Raw genomic sequence first — 19744 nt, 5'->3', positions numbered from 1 at the left:
ATCTGCAGTTGGGAAGGTTCCTTCTCCACAGAATCTTCTGCTCTGACTCTTACAATATTAAGTGCCCAGGAAGAAGAATCTTAACAACTAAGGCAGACATGGAAAAGTCAAGAAGGGCCCTGAAAGGGAATGAAATAACAGTAGTTGAGGACATTTATTTACAAGAATAAAGTATGTGCAAAATAAGCACCTCTCTTGGGGTGAGATGTGAAGGGAATGCTCAAGGTACTGAACTGGATGAAACATGAAATGTCAGGCACTGGCTTTGGAAACAAGTAACAAAGGCGGACTTCAAATCTTTTTGACAGATATCTCTCTATGGTACTTTATATGAAATTTTATCTAGCAAAACAGGGAAAATCCCTATTGAATTCCACTGTGGGAATAACATTTGAAGTTTACCATTTACCTGTCTGAGTGTAATGAGACTTCACCTCAATATATCTGAATTTTGTTGACTGACTGCCAGGACACACTGACTGTGCTAGAATTGCCAGAAATTGACTTTGTAAACCTTAAAGAGGGACAGAAGAAGTTATATTTTACATGACCTTTTTGCTATTGATTTGGTGAGCCTCTTTGCCAACTTGCTTGACATTGCTTGTGTTTTGGAGACAGCATGCAAATGCAAATGCTTCAGGCTGGCATGTTAGATAGTGTATTTAGTAACTGAAAAGGCTGTATCACTAATGAAAGTTACCACCTTTGCAGAGAAAGCATTTTGACATCAATTTTTTTTCCCCACAGTATCCTTTGGCAAAAGCTCTTAGGCTAGGGAATGGACTTTTTGGTAGGAGAAACTAAGATCTTATTACAAATTGGGCAAACAGCTTAAGGAGAAAGGTGGCCGTATAGAATTCCAGAGTCTATCCTCAAATATACAGAGAATTTTAGCAATAGAGACACCTAGTACTGAAATTTACTAACTCATATGACACCTTCTATTGGACATTTAATTTGTTTTGCTTCCCAAGTCCACAAGATAAATACAATGTATTTACATTTTCTAAATGTAATTGAAACCCAGTCTAAACAATTGTGTACTTTATTTCTTAGCAGCATGTTTTCAAAAACATTATAATTAAGACTAGATCTCCTTCTTTCTCTCATATGCCATTCATTTGTTTGAGCTTCAAGATTATTTGTCATACATTCTTAGCCTTCTTTACATTTCCACCCTTTTTTACACTACAGCTGCTCAGTGCAAGATGGAGTCTGGGTCGACCTGCTCTACAGGACAACTCAACATCTAAATCTTGACTTTTCTCAGAATCAAATTAGGTGGGAATGTAAAGCCACAAGTGTCTCTAACATTTAAAGAAAGCCTCTAGCATTCAGTGGTCTATGCTGGTCAAATTTGTTAAGCTGGAAAATATGTTTTCCAGAATCTCCTTCACTGTTTGGGTCCAGGTTAGAAATCTGAGTAAAATCTAGGAAGCAGAGATGAAACAGTTCTCTTTGCAGTCACATGTCTTCAAAGACAGGTTTGGAGATGCCCATTAGGTCTGGTTTATCCTCTTGTCCTCTGTTCTAGATATAGGTCTTCCTTACTTCAGGACTTGCTGACCAACGGTGGCCTCAGGGCCACCACCAGACACTTGGCCATGACCCCAGAGAGGTGGTAGCTACCCTGAGAGAAGCGCTTCCCAGAGACCTCACCAATAGATCCCACTGCATAGACGCGCTTTAGCAGCTGGACATACTTGGCTTCTATAGTAACTGGTTGGCAACTCCCTCTTTCATCCTCTAAATCTAGTTCCAGACCTTCATTTCCCAACTTCTCCCACAATTGAAAAGTACATAATTGCTATAATAAATTTTCCATAACACTCATTATGTGTCTGCTACCACCACTGAGCCCTAACCAGTAAAATGGGAACTTCCCTATCTTATTTTTTGAAAAATTGCCTCATGCTGTCATAACTCTTTCCTTATTCTCTCTTCTCTTTCTTCAGTGTTTCATATTAGTCTTTGTTATGTTTCTTACATAATAAACTTTTCCAATAGTTAACTCTGTAATGCTAAAACAACAACAAAATCTTTTTTAGAAATGTATGCCTATAAATTTATGCAGTGATTAAAATTTTCTTTACAAAAATGTTAAAGTCACAATTCTTCCATTCACTGATTCTTATGATACTTTGGCTGACTACTATGAATCAATTATAGAGAAAGAAAATAGTGACCAAGACAGACATAATCATCGCTTTCATGACATTTAAAATCTAGTGATTAATTACTGGCAAATAGTCAATAAAATGCAATATAAAAAGTGTCATGATAGGGAAGATATAGAGGAAGAGTAGCATCTCATACCAGCGAAAGGAAGAGTTAAAAATATTTCTTAGCCCTGGATGTGTGGCTCAGTTGGTTGAGCATCAGATCCTGTGCACCAAAAGAAGGTCACTGGTTTCATTCCCAATCAGGGCGTATGCATAGGTTTCCAGTTGGGACCCAGTCAGAAAGGCAATCAATGGATTTTCCCTCTCTTTTTTCCTCTCTCTCTAAAATCAATAAAAACATATTTTAAAAATATATACATTTCCTAAAAGAAACTATATATATATATATATATATATACACACACACACATACACACATTTCCTAAAAGAAACTATATATATATATATATATATATATATATATATATATATATATATATATATCTCCCCCCTCCAGGGAAAATGAACAGAACCATCAGTAGCCCAAGATGAGAGGAAAATGGTGAGTTCCTTAGAGGAAATAATGTGCTTAGTGTGCTGAGAATACAGTCTGAGTGGCTAAAAGTAACAAAACAGAAAACTTGAGAGGTAAAAGGGACCTTTAAGCCGTATTATTCTAAGAGTAATTTGGACTTATTATTAGTCAAGGAAATCATATAATTGCACTTTGTTGTAGCAATATCACTATCTGCAACATAAAAAATGAATTAGTAGAAAGGATGGATTAACTAGGGATGAGAACACAGACAAAACGATCAATCAGAGCCGCCTGAATAATCCTGCGGATGGTGGCGCTGGCTGCTAGATATTTAGAATAAGTAATTTACAGGGCTTCAGGATTCATTGAATGGAAGGGGAAGTAGAAATGAATGATGACTTCCAGGCTCCTTGCTTGGGCAAATAGAGGATGGTGGCAGACTACCTTTAATTCTTCAGTAAATCCTCTTGGCTTTACTTTTGAAATATAGAGAATTCAATTGCCTATTTAAAAAAGTATTCTGTGGTGGATCATTGGCCTCCCAGCATACCTTTTGCAACATGACTGTGCTGCTTTTCTCATAACCTGATAGAATTACTTCCCTACCCCTTGGATCTTGACTGACCTTGTGACTTGCTTTGGCCAACAAAATGCGGCGAGGTAACCATGCCAGTCCTGTGGTCAGGTTACAAAGGCTTTGCATGCTCCCGCTCTGTCTCTTGAAACCCTGCCACCACCACATGAACAAACCCAGGCCAGCCTGCTGGAGGATGAGACAGCATGAAGAGGAGGTGCCAGACATCCCAGCTGAGACTATCTGAGGCCAGTCTATACTCAGCCAGTCTTTCAAAATATGGGAGGGCCTAGAGTCACAGAGCTACTCTGCAGTCAACCACAGATGCCTGGGCACAATGGAGGCCAGACAAAGAAAACATCCACACTACCTCTAGATGCATGACTGTGAAGTAATGCTTACAGTTTCTAACCCCTGAATTCTGGGTGATATATCAACTGTTTTTCCTGACTCCAACTTAACTTGCCTTATTCTCACCACTAGAATAATCTCATCAAAACATAAATTAGATCATAACATTCTCCTCAATATACAGCAGTGGTTCAGATTTCAATCACCGTACAGAGCTAGGGTCCTTAAAAAAGGCTTTTCATGGCCTGACCACTGCCTACCTCTCTGCTTCCCTCTATGACTATCTCCTCACTCACTTTTCTGGAATTACCCTGAACTCCTCAGAGTTTGCACACTCCCTCAGTTATGTGCACTTGTTGTTTCTTCTGCCCAGAATGCTCTTTCGCTAGCTATCCACCTGGCTTACTCCTCCAGCTCCTTCAGATCTTGACTCAAATGTTACTTCCTCACTGAGTAACTGAAATAGCAGCTCCACTCTACCCCAGGCTCCCTATTGCATGCCTTATCTTTCCTACCTATCTCTTACCAGCACCTAACATACAATGTATTTAATTTGTGTGCTTTTAAAATTCTTTCTTATTTAAACTACATGGCTTTAGAGATTATTGTCTACTTAATTCACTGTTCCATCCCTAATCCTTAAATGGGGCTTGGTTTATACTAAATTTCAATTAAAAATGTTAAATGAATTAATACATTGAGCACCTTTATATTAACTGCGTCTCAATTTTTCAGATTTGTAAATTAATAAAAACCCTATTTTGAAATTCATTTGATTTCATTTTAATTTATGCTACTGGCTTCTGAATGAGCCCTGACCAAATGAGGAGTGTGAGAGGATGAAATCTAAAGCTACAAGATAAGACAGGATATCCCTGAAGAGTCTATTGAATATGAAGGAAAGAGGATCTAGGTCCCTAAAAAACGTCAAATGTTCCAGGCAGAAAGATACAATGGCAGAAGCCTGAATAGACTTGTATTATGAGAGTCCAGAGAACAGAATGTTTCAAGACAGAGGGCATAAGGACAGTGTTATATTTTACTAGAGGCCCAGTACACGAAAATCCATGCACTCAGGGTGGTCCCTCAGCCCAGCCTGCACCCTCTCGTAGTCCGGGAGCCCTAAACTGTCAGACTGACGGTTTAGGCCTACTCCCCCCGAACATCCCTGTGGGAGCACACTGACCACCAGAGGGCAGCTCTGGCCCCTCCCTCCATTGCCCCCTGGCAGGCCGATCAGGGGGGATAGCCCTCCCCAACCCCCAATCACTCCTCCACTGCCACTCCCCCCATCGCCATCCCCTCTGTCTGCCCACTGGCACCTGCCTTGGCTGGCCAGGCACCACCCACTCACAGGCCCTGCCCTCGGCCGACTGGTCGTTCTGCCCTTCAGTTGACTTGCATATTAGGCTTTTATTATATAAGATAAAGAAGCCAAATAAAATACAAGTTGACAGACATGACTAAATTTTTATCTTGTATCAGCTTGTTTAAATTGTGATTTGTGTGTGTGTGTGAATATTGTTTAGGGGTTCCTTCTCCTCTGTATTACATAATTAATTTTGTCATTTATTTTCTGATTAGCTGCAATTTTTTTTTACACTAGGATTGAACTCATCCAAGGGACTTCTAAACTTTGCATCATTTTTTTTTTGTAGACAATCCATTGGATGGAATAGTACAATTATAGAAACTAGAAATACTTCACGGAAGCTAGTCTGCATATTTCTTCATATACTTTTTGAGCTTTTTCCATAAACAAGAATCATTCACTTCAGCCACTTAGCTTTGGGAAGAGTTTCTTCCTTTAGTAATTTTAGAAGCCATAGGGACCATGTAAGGACTCTATTAGGTGAATACCATGAATTAAAAGTAAATGGATACCATGAATTAAAAGAAAGAGAAAAACAGCACAAAATAAACACTTTATAATGGGAAGTGTTAGTGTTTAAAGATTAGCAGCTGGGATTTCTATATCAGGCAGTCAGAGTTAACCCCTGTGTATTAATGCACTAATGCATTCTAAAGATTTTTAAAAAGTGTTTTCAGTGGGGTTGTGCATGTTCTTTCACTCTGTCTGGAAGCCCTTGGGTGAAAAATTTCTAATAAAGACGACCTCTGCTCACTCTTCCCCATCCCCTAGGGAACAGTTCTGCTGGATAACATTTCCCAGATTATTCATCACATCTCCCTGAGGACTCCGATAGGAAGGCTGCACATGAAATCATTCCATCTTTTCAAGTGATAAATTTTATGTTCCTTTTTGTTCCCCAAAGATAGCATTAGGCTGTGAGAAGGACTCCTTCAAACCCCGAGTCCCCTGCAGCCACAGGTCAGACTAAAAAGAGGGTCTTGACCACTGCTTTACCAGAGGTGATCGCCAGAGTTCCTTCCACTCATTCAGAGATGAAGCCTGTCAGTAGGAAGGAGAAAATGTGTCCCCATGGTCCGTTTCCACACGAGTCTTTTTTGACAGAATAAAGACTGCCAGTTGGACCAAAGTTGAGGTCCTTTAGTTATTTGCTGGGAACTTGAATTCTCTGGGAATAGAGCCAAGACCACCAGACTCATTGAACTCACAACTTTTACCATCACATCATCAGAATGAATTCCAGTCCCTCTGGTCAATATTGGATTCCAACCAATGTGAGGCAGGTGAAAGGTTACTAACTTCAAAATTACTTTGATTCCCCCCCCACCCCCCACTCTCTCCCTCTGACCGCTTCCCATTGTCCTGGTAATTAACCTGTGTTTATCACTTCTTTAGATAAGTTTTTATGTCACCATACTCTGGATTCCAGGCAACTGGCTAACAAATGTCCCCTTATCTCTATATGGTTATAATTATTTAATTGAAAAATTTTAAATCTTATTTAAGTGGAGTTAGTTTATAGAAAAAGTTTACAAATAATAAGAAATAATTTAAAATTGACTCTTATGTTGCATGAATATAAAGAAATATCTCTGACTCTTTGGGTATTGACTTTCTAAAAAAAATAAAACTTAAATGGACATAGCAGCCTCCTTGCCTTGTCTAATTAGAGTAATGACAATGAAAAATAATTATGCAGGACCAGAAAGTAAAATCAAGTTTAATTCAACATATGACATTCTTATCTGCATGAGTAATGATATAGCTCAAAATTATTTTTGCAGCAGATGTTGTCAAATAATTTTTTAGTATTCATAACCACCCCCGTCTCCTTCTAAATGAATTTCCCCCATAAAATGGGCATGGGAAATGGCCATTTTCACAGGCATGGGTTTTGATAACAATTTTCATTATTATAGTGAATAAATACTTATTGAGAACCTGTTTTGAGCTTCAAATACAGATAAAAACAAATTATGTTTTTCTTTTAACAGAATATTTGCCTCCTAGTGATGCTGAGCTAGACCCTGCTGGTGGATTGAAGACATAGGAGCAGAGGTATTGGGGGCAGGGGAGGTAAGGGGGATTGTTGCTCTGAAGCTTTCAGATCCTAAATTCTGAATTTGTTCAAAATTTTCAGTTTTTAACAGTATTGAAGTAATTGCCTAAAATAACTAATTCAATTCACAACAACAAGAATTTGTTAATTTCTAAAAAGAAAAGTGAATATACATTTTAACCTGGTGCTTATAGAGGTTCAGAATGATTTTTTTTGTTGTTCACTTGCTTACTTTGAGTTGTTTTATAAGTCAAGGAATTTGTTGGAGCTTCTCCAGACAGAATGGCACTTCTCCTTCAGCCTTTGATACTCTTTTTTGAAATGAGAAAACTGCCTCCATAATGCTATCAAACATGGAGCTGAATCATCTTTGTGATATTAGAAATAGTTACTCAGCAAAGTCACACCCACGTAAGAACCACTGTGAAAATATCTAGAAGGGCTGATGCTCAGGGCTGAGGCATCCTTGACCTATCCTCTTAGCCAGACCTTCATCCTGCTCAGCGTGAACTTCATTCTCCAAAGAAACAGGATGAGTGCTTTCTAGTTGCAACACTTCACAGGGAGTCAGGACTTCTGGCTTCTATTCCCAGCGGCACCATCAGCTCATGGAGTGACCTTCTCCAATCATATGGAGATGGTTACCCATGTGCAGGGAAGAGGTAGGATGCATGTTTAATGTTAGCTCTGAGCATCTTGCCTGAAAGGTGTTGCATGCTCTCTGAGAGAGGAAGGTTAGCGCATGATGTCATTGCTTCCAACATATGCGCATATGAGAGAGAGAGAGAGAGAGAGAGAGAGAGAGAGAGAGAGAGAGAGAGTAGATAACTAAAGCAATATTATTTTCTTGGAGGATATTCTTAGAGATTGAAGGAGGGGTGCACAGTTAAGTAGGTGGCAGGTTGTTTTCCTACCATAAAACACAACTGTTGTATCATGTCACTCTGACAAGTGGAATTTAAAAGATATTTCCAGCAAGGTGTAATGTACACTGGAAACGTTCGATGAAAGAACACAGGGCAGCGATTGGGGGCCTGGAAATATGGACTTGATTTGAACCCTTGGATGAAAATCCCCGTTTCTGGGTTGTTTCCATGACTTACAATGTTACAGTGATGACATTTGCATTTTCCAGCCCAGGATTAGCTCTAGAGGAAGGAAGGGCTCTCAGTTCAGTTTCTTTAGTGAGCACATAAACCATGACATCTTCTGGAAGATAATTCTAATTAAAGGATAGTAAACTCTCTCAACATGGGTAACAGAATTAGCCACAATTGTGACATTTGCCCGAATAGAAAGATGAAAGTTTTCTGTAGCGTTATCTGCATCCTGGTTTGGGGTGGACAAAAGTCATAATTTTCATACGGTGATGTCAGATCCATTTCCACAACAGAGATTAGACAATACCACAAACACAGATTTATGGTTTCATGGGAGAAATCTTCTGTTTTCAAACATTTATCTTTAACAGTGGGCTACTGGCAGGCAGGGAACGTCACCGGTTGCATATAGGAGATGTGGTATTTTGCTGTCAATGATGAACACTACACAGGCCCAGACACTGGCTGCTTCTGTAGCGACTCCCACTCAGGACCTTCACTTTCCTGCCACGTTTAACATTAGCTATACACGCTCAGTGCACATAAACAGCTCATCTGTGTAAGAAAAGTATCACATGTTCATCACAGGAAATAAAAATATGATAAAATACCTTGTATTTCTATCAAGGTAATTTCTATATTCAAGATTTTTTTTAAACTTTATGTTGTAAGTCAAGAAAATCGAAGCAAAAACATTACTTCACTTTTCTTCTCTGTAGAAAGATGAAATTTGAGGAAAACACCAACACTTCTTCTAACTTTAAAACTATTCTATTAAACATGTTTTTAACTTGCTGAAAGTTACAGATTTTCTTATCGTATCATGACATTGCACTTAATAATTTCAGAATTAATTACTTTAAAAAAAACCATTGTCCTCATTTCGTCATTTTATGATTTAGTGTTTTTGTGGGTATGTTTGTTTCTTTAAATAAATCTTGCCCCCAAAAGACATATTTGTGAATGTGTACACAGTGTAGTAAGATGAAATAAATTATGATAAAAGTAAGGCAGAGAGAAAACAAGGGAATTAGAGTGCAGGGAGCATTAACACTTACTAGTACATAAAGTTCACTCTGTTTCTGAGAGATGAGTCCCACATTTGGATCTCGTGTTTACAAAAGCCAAAATGAAATGGGAAAACAGAACCAATGACAAGATTTTAGTTTCTGCAAAGCAGTAGTTCTCAAAATGTCATCTTGAATATTCCCGAGTATCACTTAGAGCTTTCAAGGCATTGCAAAGTGAAATTAATTTCATAATGAAATAAAAATATTGTTTGCCTTTTCAATCTCTCATGATCTCACGGTGGGATTTCCCAGAGGCTGCGAGACCATCGCTGAGATGGTGCTGTCACTCTGAAGGCTGCAGAATGCGTACCTGCATACAAGGTGGACAAAAGCAGGTTTACAGGTTTGTTTGTTTTTTTTTTTTTGTATAGAAAATAATGCAATAACTAATAAATAATAATTCAAGAATGAACTGTGTTTCTTGTACTAACAACTGTAAACCTGCTTTTGCCCCACCCTGTATGCTAAAATTTTAAAACCTTTTGTTTCAATGCCTAATACTGTAACTATTAATAGATATAGCCCCCATCATTTGAGGGGTCCTCAATCATTTTTAAGGTTGTTAAAGTGCCCTGGTAACAATTGTTCTAAAATAGGGAAAACTTTGTTTGCTTTCTCTTTCCTTGTATTAAAGCCTGAAAATTTTCTTTCATGGAAGTTTCCTATTAATCATTCTATTTGACTATGGGCAAATGAACAACTTTCAGCATATTTATGATGTATTATAATCATCAGGAGAGCAGTCGATATTTTTATTATTTTTTATTTAAATTCTTTATTGTTTAAAGTATTACATAAGTCTCCCTTTTCCCCCATTGACCTATCCCCAGCCACTCCCACCCCCCCAGGAGAGCAGTAGATATTATTGTTCTCTTATTTTGAGGTTTTGGGTCAAAGCTCCTTTGAGGAATTGATAAAAGCTGTGCACCCTCTTAACTAAACACAACAGCAGATGCATAGAATTTTTCAGAGAATTTCGTAATGCTCTTGCACATCCTGAAGTTTGTTTGTTGATTCCATGGAGCTCTAAGAACTCCTGCACAAGGACACAAAAAGTGACTGAGATGTCCTAGTCTCTTATAATTGACTAAGTTGCTTTAAAATACAGTTTTAAGGTAAATTTAGGTAATAAGATAAAGAGAAATTTAATAAATAGTAGTTCTTTTCTCTTCCCTCTTTCTCGTCATTTGTTTCTTCCCACAGCATAAATTAAGGGAAAGTATAGTTATAATGTAATTCATTCTACACCAGGAAGAAATATTATTTCTGGTCACGTTGGTGTAGGGGAGGTTTTGCAGTCTCGGCTTTTCTCCCTTAGATCATAAAAATAATAACCTCAGTTACATAGCATAAACCCATTTCCTTAGAATCTTCTGATGATCTCAAAAATAGAAAGTCTAAAGTCTCATCGATTATAAAAACCTGGCTACATGCAGCTGGGTGAGCTGATGTAGAACCATAGAGACTGTACAGTTCAAACTAAAGCTTCTGAATTCACTACAATGCATTTTTTGAGTGCCTCCCATAATGCAGACCTTGGCATGACAGGGACTGATTAATTCAGTATAGTATGGCATTCGGCTGAGACTCAACTAACTGATGGTACAGGACGTAATTCATAAATAAATAGACATTACGTATGTGGGAGAGAGTCTAACATGATCAAGCAGAATGATGAAAAAGAATGTTTCATTTACTGGCTGTATGGCTTGGGTAATTTTTTGGGAGGTAAATATTTTAATGTAGTCTATTGAATTGGCATAAGAACAGTACCTGATGCATAGGGTATTGTGAGAATTAAATTTAATAATGCATATAAAATACAGAGAAAAGTGTGTGTTGTATAACAAGAGCTCGCTAAATATTATTACGGCCAAGAGCTGTGGTATGTGATGCAATGAAAAATACAATATAAATTTGGAGAGAAAAAAAGGATCACCAGGGTTCAGAAGGGTCTAGGGGAGAGTTCATGAAGGAGGTAAGACTTCAGCTGTGGGCTAGTAAGTGGAGTGGGGAGTTATAAAGTTCTTGGTGCACTGTAAATTTAAAATCTAATGGAGGAGAGAGGATCAGCCCCCATACATATAAGCACAAGTGTCAGAAACATGGAAAGAATGCTCAGGTCTCTGGAGATCCACAGAGAAGTGCTAAAACACAAGCAAGTGAAAGGGATAAAGAGTGGGTGTGAGTTATTAAAATGATTGGAATGGAGCTAAGTATATTGCACTACTTATGGGACCAGACTTTTCCATTCATCCCTCCCAAATTAAATTTCACTTTTCTCATAGAAATCTTCTGGGTTAATGGTCCCAAAGGGAGGATTTGTCTTTCATTTTATTTATTTCTGAGGCAAACACACCTTATGACACAAAAAGTACACACACATACGTACTCACATTCCCAAACTGAAGCACTAAAACGCTATGTTTGCATGCCTTTCATGACACCTATGCTTTTGCCTCTTCATTGTAAGAATTAGAAAAAAAAAGGTTATGGAAGGAATTTTGGGAAAGGCTTACAAGAACATGTTAATGGAAACAGATATTTCTACAGAAAATTTTCAAGGATATTCTAAAGTGATAGCTTTACAGTTCTTTGCTGATTTTTTTTAATGGTCATGATGATATATCCTGGCATTGTTAGTGCACTTTCTCTGATTAAGAACCCCCATTACTCTAATTAAAATAACACCATCTGGTTTTAATACTGCACAATAACTCTTCTCCCCCTTAATCCCAAGGCTGAAGCTGCATTCACAGTCTGGATCGTGCAGAGATCATGTGGTATTAGTTCACTTGCTGCTACAATTTATGGATTTACAATTTATGGTAGAGGAGGCTGAGAGGTAATGGTGCTAGAGATAAAAAGAAAAAAAAATAGGTAGAGGATCCAGAAGAAAAAATAAGACACTAGAGTTGTCACCATACATGCTAGATCTCAAAATTGAGTCCTGCTGATTCTAGAGAGATTTTTTTGAAGTGACAGTCTTGGTGGAGCTCTATGAATTAAGGAAGCAAGCTCTGTGGGGATATGTATATGGAAAACTGGACTAGGCAGACAGACTAAAGAAAAGCTGAGTTTGATGGGAACAACCTTGGTGAGTTTGAGGAACAGAGAGAAAATAAATATGGCTGAATTGGAGTGACAGAGGGGAAGGGAAATTAGAGATGAAGTCAAGAAGGTAAGCAGAGGCCAAGGCCAGGTTGTTACATTTATAGGTTATACTGAAGATAATGAGAGACTGGGGTATTTGTGTGACATTTCATTTCTTCATGAATGTGCAATAAGAAAAAAAAATCACCCAATTTCAATTAAAGCGGATGGCGGGAGAGAGGGGACAACTGATACTCAGAGACTTCTGGGCATGGTGGTAACCTAAAAGAGTAGAAAACCCCAACCCTCTTGGCTCTAGCCAATTGATAGTCAGAAAGGAAAACCCAGCAATTTCCAATAGTTCAGGAGTTCAGGGTGTTTCCTTTGGTTTTGTGTGTTTTTTGTTTTTGTTTTTTCAGGAGAATCTAGAAACCCAGGTTTTTATGTAAGAATTTTCAATTTTCTAAATGTTAGCAAATAATAAAAATTTTCCTAAAATCAGTATACAAGCTAGCACTCTGTCAACACCACTGAACATGCTTGGAAGCCAGATGAAACCCTGGTTGCGATAATTTACCATCTTCATTAAGTCACATTTGACTGTGAGGAAGAACAGTGACAAGGAAAAGCACATTAACATTTATACCTCGGTCAGGCATCAGTCAGGGTCCTGGCAGGAAACAGATGGTAGACAGAGACAGGACATTGAGGAAAGATTGAGAAAGATTGATATTTATAAGGGTGTAGGCAATGTTAGGAAAAATCAGCAGGGGATATTGATGAACTCTGGGATGGGACCTTTGTTGAATAATATAGCCCCTACTAGACTATGCCATGTCAGAACAAGAGCCAAGAGGACATACCCTCTAAGCACTCTGCTCTCCTTGTCGGATCTTCCTCGGGTATCTCTCTTTGGCCAAACCCAGCCAGGAGCTAGCTAGAGGCTACGAAAGCCACTGAAGCCACTGATATCAATCTTCTGGTTACAGGAGGGCCAAGGAAGACCATTCAGGCAAGTCAAATACATTTTTTAAATGATTTCAAATATATTACAAATTAGTAATTGCTACATTAATTCAATAAATAAAATATCTTTCCAAGTTAAGGCATTTTAGTGGAAACCAATTATACACTAAATGTTGTGGCTTTAAAAAAAATCAACAAATTATTTACATTTTACAAAATATTTTTTCCCCCTCCATGATAGTCTTTTGTATTTATTTAAAAAATTTTAAATTAAATTTATTGGGGTGACATTGGTTAATAACATTACATAAGTTTCATGTGTACAATTTTGTAATACACCATCTGTATATTCCATGGTGTGCTCAGAGCCCAAAGTCTTGTCTCCTTCTATCACCATATATTTGACTCCCTTTACCATCTTAATCCTTCTCCCTATGTTCATTGCAGCATTATTCACAGGAGCCAAGACATGGAAACAACCTAAGTCCTTTAATGATGATTAGATAAAGATACCACATGTATATACAATGGAACACTACTCAGCCATAAAAAGGTGAAATATTGTCATCTGCAACAACATGGATGGATTTGAGAGCATCATGCTAAGTGAAATAAGACTGAAAACAAGAAGCATATGATTTCACAAAGTCTTTTCTTACCTGGCTCTGATTCTTCAAGTTGTGGCTTTTCTTTAAGGATAGAAATGCTTTTCAAGAGTGCCTTTCTGATGAAAATTACTCACCAAACCCAGGATTTGTAAGAAAACAAAATTTGAACTCATAATAAGCCTTTTTTTCTATAAGGAGCCACATATGGATAAATGGATGGATGGATGAGTGGATGTATGGATTGATGGGTGGACAGATGCCATCAGAGATGCACTATCCTGTCTAATAAAAGAGAAACATGGTAATTAGCGTATGTCCGCTACCCTTCCCATTGGCTAATCAGTGAGATATGCAAATTAACTGCCAGCCAAGATGGCGGCAGGCAGCCCGGCAGATTGAAGCTAACATGAGGCTTGCTTGCTTCAGTGATGGAGGAAACCAACGTTCTCCGCCTGCCTTGCCGGCCTCTGAGCTTGCAGTTTGAAACAAAGTTACAAATATAGAAGCTAAACAAAACCCCAGAAACCTGCTTTCAGCCCTCCGGGATCTCAGAGCTGGAGTTGATACAGTGTTTCGACTATAGAACCCAAACAAACCAGATACCTGCTTTCACCACAGAGGCCTCAGAGCTGGAGCCAGAGCTAAAGCTGGCCCAGAATAAAAAAAAAGAAAAAAAGGAGCAGTTGGGAGCTTCAGTCACCCACCAGCCTGAAAACAGCCCTCAGCCCCTCACCCAGACTGGCCAGGCACCCCAGTGGGGATCCCAACCCTGAAGGTTGTGTGACCAGCTGCAAACAGCCATCATCCCCTCACCCAGGCTGGCCAGGCACCCCAGTGGGGACCCCCACCCTGAAGGGTGTGTGACCAGCTGCAAACAGCCATCATCCCCTCACCCAGGCTGGCCAGGCACCCCAGTGGGGACCCCCACCCTGAAGGGTGTGTGACCAGATGCAAACAGCCATCATCCCCTCACCCAGGCTGGCCAGGCACCCCAGTGGGGACCCCCACCCTGATCCAGGACACCCTTCAGGGCAAACCAGCCGGCCCCCACCCGTGCACCAGGCCTCTATCCTATATAGTAAAAGGGTAATATGCCTCCCGGCACCGGGATCAGTTTGACAGGGGGCAGCACCCAAACCCCCTGATCGCCCTGCGGCTCTGTTTGTGACAGGGGGGCGGGGCCACAACCTCCCTATCCGCCCTGCTCTGTTCGTGACAGGGGAAGGCACCCCAACCCCCTGATCAGCCCTGTACTGTGTGTGACAGGGTAGAGCCATTACCTCCCCATCGGCCCTGCCCTGCTTGTGACAGTGGCAGCGCCCCAACCCCTTGATCGGCCCTGCACTGTGGGTATTAGAGGGTGGTGCCCCAACCCCCTGATCTGCCCTGCTCTATGCGTGACAGGGGGGAGCTCCCCAACCCCCTGATGGGCCCTGCTCTGTGCATGATAGGGGGTGGCGCTGCAACCTCCCCATCGACCCTGCCTTGAGTGTGACAGGGGGTGGTGCCCCAACCCCCAAATCGGCCCCACCCTGAGCGTGACTGAGGGTGGCATCGCAACCTCCCAATCCGCCCTGCTCTGTGCATGACAGGGGGCAGTGCCCCACTCCCCAATTGGCCCTGCTCTGAACCTGACCAGGGGCTGCACCTAGGGATTGGGCCTGCCCTCTGCCAGCAGGTCATTATCTCCCTGAGGGGTCCCAGACTGCAAGAGGGCACAGGCTGGGCTGAGGGAGCCACCCCTCCCCCCCAAGTGCACAATTTTTTGGTGCACCGGGCCTCTAGTTTATAATATAATAAATTACTATTCTTTTAGAAACAGATAAGTTATTTAGACCACAGATGACAAATAAACAAGAAATATAGTAATATTTTGAATAACTTACACAAGTAAAGCACTGGTATATTCCTGATAGTTTTGGCAAATTACCTACTTCTTCTGGCCCCCAACCCAGTGACATTGACAAGTCATTTTGTTCAGTCTATATTTCTATTTTCCTGACAGAACGATTGGACATTTTTTTAAATGTATGTAGTCAAAGAAAGATTTACACATTTCCATCATGTTTAATAACTCTGTGTCTATCTAAGTGGACATTGATATTTTGGTAAGGTACATTGAACAGAGTACAAGTTCAATGGAATCTTAGACTCTAAAAAATAACAATAATTTTCAAAGAAATGATGATTAATTTTCTGCTCTGAGCTATGTCATCACAGCAGAATGTGAGATGGGGTGGGATGGAAATTCAACTGCTATTTTAGTATGTTAGTCATAGCAAAGCTAATTCCAGCCATATACTCCCCAAATCCTGCTTTCTGCCTGCTTTTCATTCTTGTAAAATTTTGAACTTTTACATTGCATTTCAATTGTCCCCATAACAGATGATATAGTGCTTACTTGTAAGCTTTATAAACTGTAAAATGTTAAATACCCCAAAGCTGTCCTTGTTAACATTGTCTACTCAGTGGGCACGATTGTCCCCTGAAAAGAATTCAGTAGGGCGGGATGATATATGGTTAGCCCTAATTCCAGCACTAACTATTGTGATTTCAGGGGAAATTAGGAAACTGCTTTAGGATGTACTCAGCAAATTTTGGAGTAAAGATATGGTTATGAAAGATAGCAGTTAGCCTCAGCTCTGATACTAATGAGCTCTGCCATTACAGACTCTCCCATAATCCTAAAAGGAGTGGTTCCTTCCAATGAAGGCTACATACCTTAATGGATAAGAGGGCAAAATCTGGCCTCAGAGTCAGAGTCTCCAATCCTGGCTCCACCCCTTTTGGCTGTATGGAGGCGGGGGAGGGGGGGGTCGGTTGTGTGACCAATGATTTGACAGACATAGAGACACCACTTAGCCAGCCCCTGGTCCATTCAAAGAGACAAGAGTTTCAAGTATATTGTGAGGAATAAAGTGCAGTAACACACTTGATGGCATTCTGAGGCAAAGTAAATGTGCTGTAGAAATAGTAATGACTATTATCATTACTCTCATGTCTGCATCCTGTGAGAGAGCCTTATAACCATCTGTGCCAGTTAATCATGAGATAAGATCTGGATTCTCAGTATGATAACTTGAAGAACCAAAAAATGTTAGACTAGCACAATATTCTGTTTGGTCAGTCCCTAAATCATTGTTTTTTTTCTGTGAAGCCCTACTCCTAACAGCTAGTTTGCACCCAATCAATCCTTTATTTTAAGTACTCCCTTTGAGTTATTTCAAGATTACTAAAACAAACTTTTTTTTCCAAGGAAAGTTCACATATTCCCTTCTCCCTGAGCATTTTCTTGAATTGCCTCTGCCTGTCCCTTTCTTCCAGATGGTCAGTCTCTTCAGTCTATCCCACTCTTGATACTGAGTAGGTTTTTCCTAAAGTGTTTTTCCCTGCTCAATAACAGATATTCTCTTTGGTAACCTTAGAACTTTGTTTTGAGCAATATTATACCCATTAAAGAAAAACAAAATCCTAACTGTTCTAAAGTTGTCTTTACCTCTTTCATTGTAAGGAAAGTTTTGCAAAGCATCCCACATTTCTCCACAGCTGACATTGATTTTTAACAGCCCCCAAACGAAGCCCAGAGTGTACTGGGGAGTGTACTCCCCATAGAGAGTTCAAGATCCCTTGAAACATGTGAAATGGTTTTGCTGTGTATTCCTCTCAGGCATTGTAAAAGGTAGCATCACTATATTTGGATCTTGGAAATTTATAAGATGTGGACATGTGTTAAATAGCTTAAATGTTACATTAAAATTTCCACAGACAACACTCAGTCTGAATGTTATCTAAATAAACTTTAAGTCATACAGTTGGGCACAGAAAAAATGGTTATTGGAACAGACAAGAACACAGCTGTAAGGAACGATAGGCCAGGTAGGAAAAGAAATGGAAAATTAAATGATCTCAATTTCAAAGTCTCCTTGAAAAGCTTAAGTGGGGCTTAGAATATCTTACATGCACTAGCTGATCTGATGTTCTCCATCTGTTAGTAGGCCCTGGAGGCTGCCGGGCCATTAAAAGCAGAATGATGACTGGGGTAGCAGGTGCAGTGAAGTGGGAAGGTGTGGAGCAAATAAAACAAGTCCATGGCATCTATAAGAAATGTGGACCCCTAGGAAATTTTAAAAGGTTTTGCACTGTGGTATTCATGACGTATGTGTTAGAGGTATGATGGCAAGTGTATTTCTCATGAAATGACTTCAATTACTTGCATATTGTTATTTCTTTAGAATTCCAAATACTGTACTATACAATTGCTTCAGACTGAAAGACTTGCCTTGACAAATTGCCCTTTAATGCAATTCATTGGCCCATTGTCAATGGGAGTGTTGCCTGAGCTACACCCTTTGGTAAAATTGTTTTCTAAACCTACTGCTGTGAGTCAACTATTCTCCTCCCATGAGTTTTCCTTGACACTCCTTGACATCTGTATTAAATTGAAGCATCTTATTAACACCTTTTAGGATTTCCAGCATTCCACTTGATGCATCTCTTTCTTACACCCTCCACTTGAATCTCTGCTCTACCTCTGTGCCCTAGACCCTGTTTATTTCCTTTTCTATATATTCCTGCCCCAGCCTTATTCATCCATTTGTCCGCAACTGCTTTTTCTTAGTACATTGAACAAGTTCTCTCTTTTGGTTGATGCAAACCCTCTTCTTGAGTCCTCAAGCTGGATGATGAGAAACTTACAAAGGGCAAATTTCTAAAGAATTGTCGAGATTCTACTGAGGACAATTCTTTCTTTTTATATTAAATGCAAAGCCATTTTACAGTAAATATTTTTTACCTTTTATTTAAATCAACAACTTCTTTTTCTTTGTTCATAATCCTCATGCTAGGCTAAAGAGATTCTACTTTTTCTCCAAAACTTCATACTGTCCAGCAGCAAATCCCATTGTCTCTATCTCCAATAGACCTCAAATTCAATATTTTCTCATGACTTGCATTTTACCTCGCTAATCTAAGCCACCAGCAGTCCTTGCCTTGGATACACTAGAGTCTCTTCTCCACACAGCAGCCTGAGTGAGCCTTTGAAAACATATTAGCTCATGTTCCTCCCATGCTCACAAGCTCTTGCCAGTTCCAAATCCCTTCAAAATAGAAATACTCATGATGGTCAATAATGTTCTACACAATCTGACCCAATGTCTTCTATGATCTCATCTCATACCTCTCCCTCTTTCCCATCCCACTTCACCCTCCCCTTCTACTTCTTCAGATTGTCAAATGCTTGCCTTGCTCTTCTACTTCTCATGCCACTGTTTCTCCAGACCATGTATTGCCAAATCTTCATTCACTCAAGTTCCTGATCATGTTTCTCTCCTCTAAGAGATATTCCCTGACCATTGACTTAAAAATAGTACTACTCATCTCTCTCTGTTTCTTTACCATGCTTCAATTTTCTTCAAAGTGCTCCTCTATGTCTCTTATAGTATTTATCAGTTATCTAGTTATTTTATGTCTCCTAGATATTGCTCTAAAAAGTAACTAGAATGTAAAAATGGTGAGAAAGCAAACTTTATTGGTATGGTTCTCTGCTTTTACTCACTGTGCCTACAAAGCTGCCTACCGCATAGAAGGTGCTCTCAGTGAGTGTGTGTTGAGTGAAGAAAAGTTGGAAGTGTCTTCTTGCCCCTTTCTGAAAATAGTTTTGTAAATATCAGTAGTAATTTTATTTCAGAAATCTGCTGATTCGCTTCTAGAACAAAAGCAGGGATGAGGGAGTAAGTAAGTAATTCCACAGCTTGCAGTAGTAGAAGCAGCCACTCTGGCATGCCCCTAAAAAGTTAGCTTGCAAGATATTGTGGTGGTCATATCACCATACCATACCTGTTCTCAGTTAAGC

The sequence above is a fragment of the Myotis myotis genome, unplaced genomic scaffold (genome assembly GCF_014108235.1).
Source record: "Myotis myotis isolate mMyoMyo1 unplaced genomic scaffold, mMyoMyo1.p scaffold_m19_p_1, whole genome shotgun sequence".
Lineage (NCBI taxonomy): Eukaryota > Metazoa > Chordata > Mammalia > Chiroptera > Vespertilionidae > Myotis > Myotis myotis.
Note: the sequence above shows the minus strand (reverse complement) of the source record.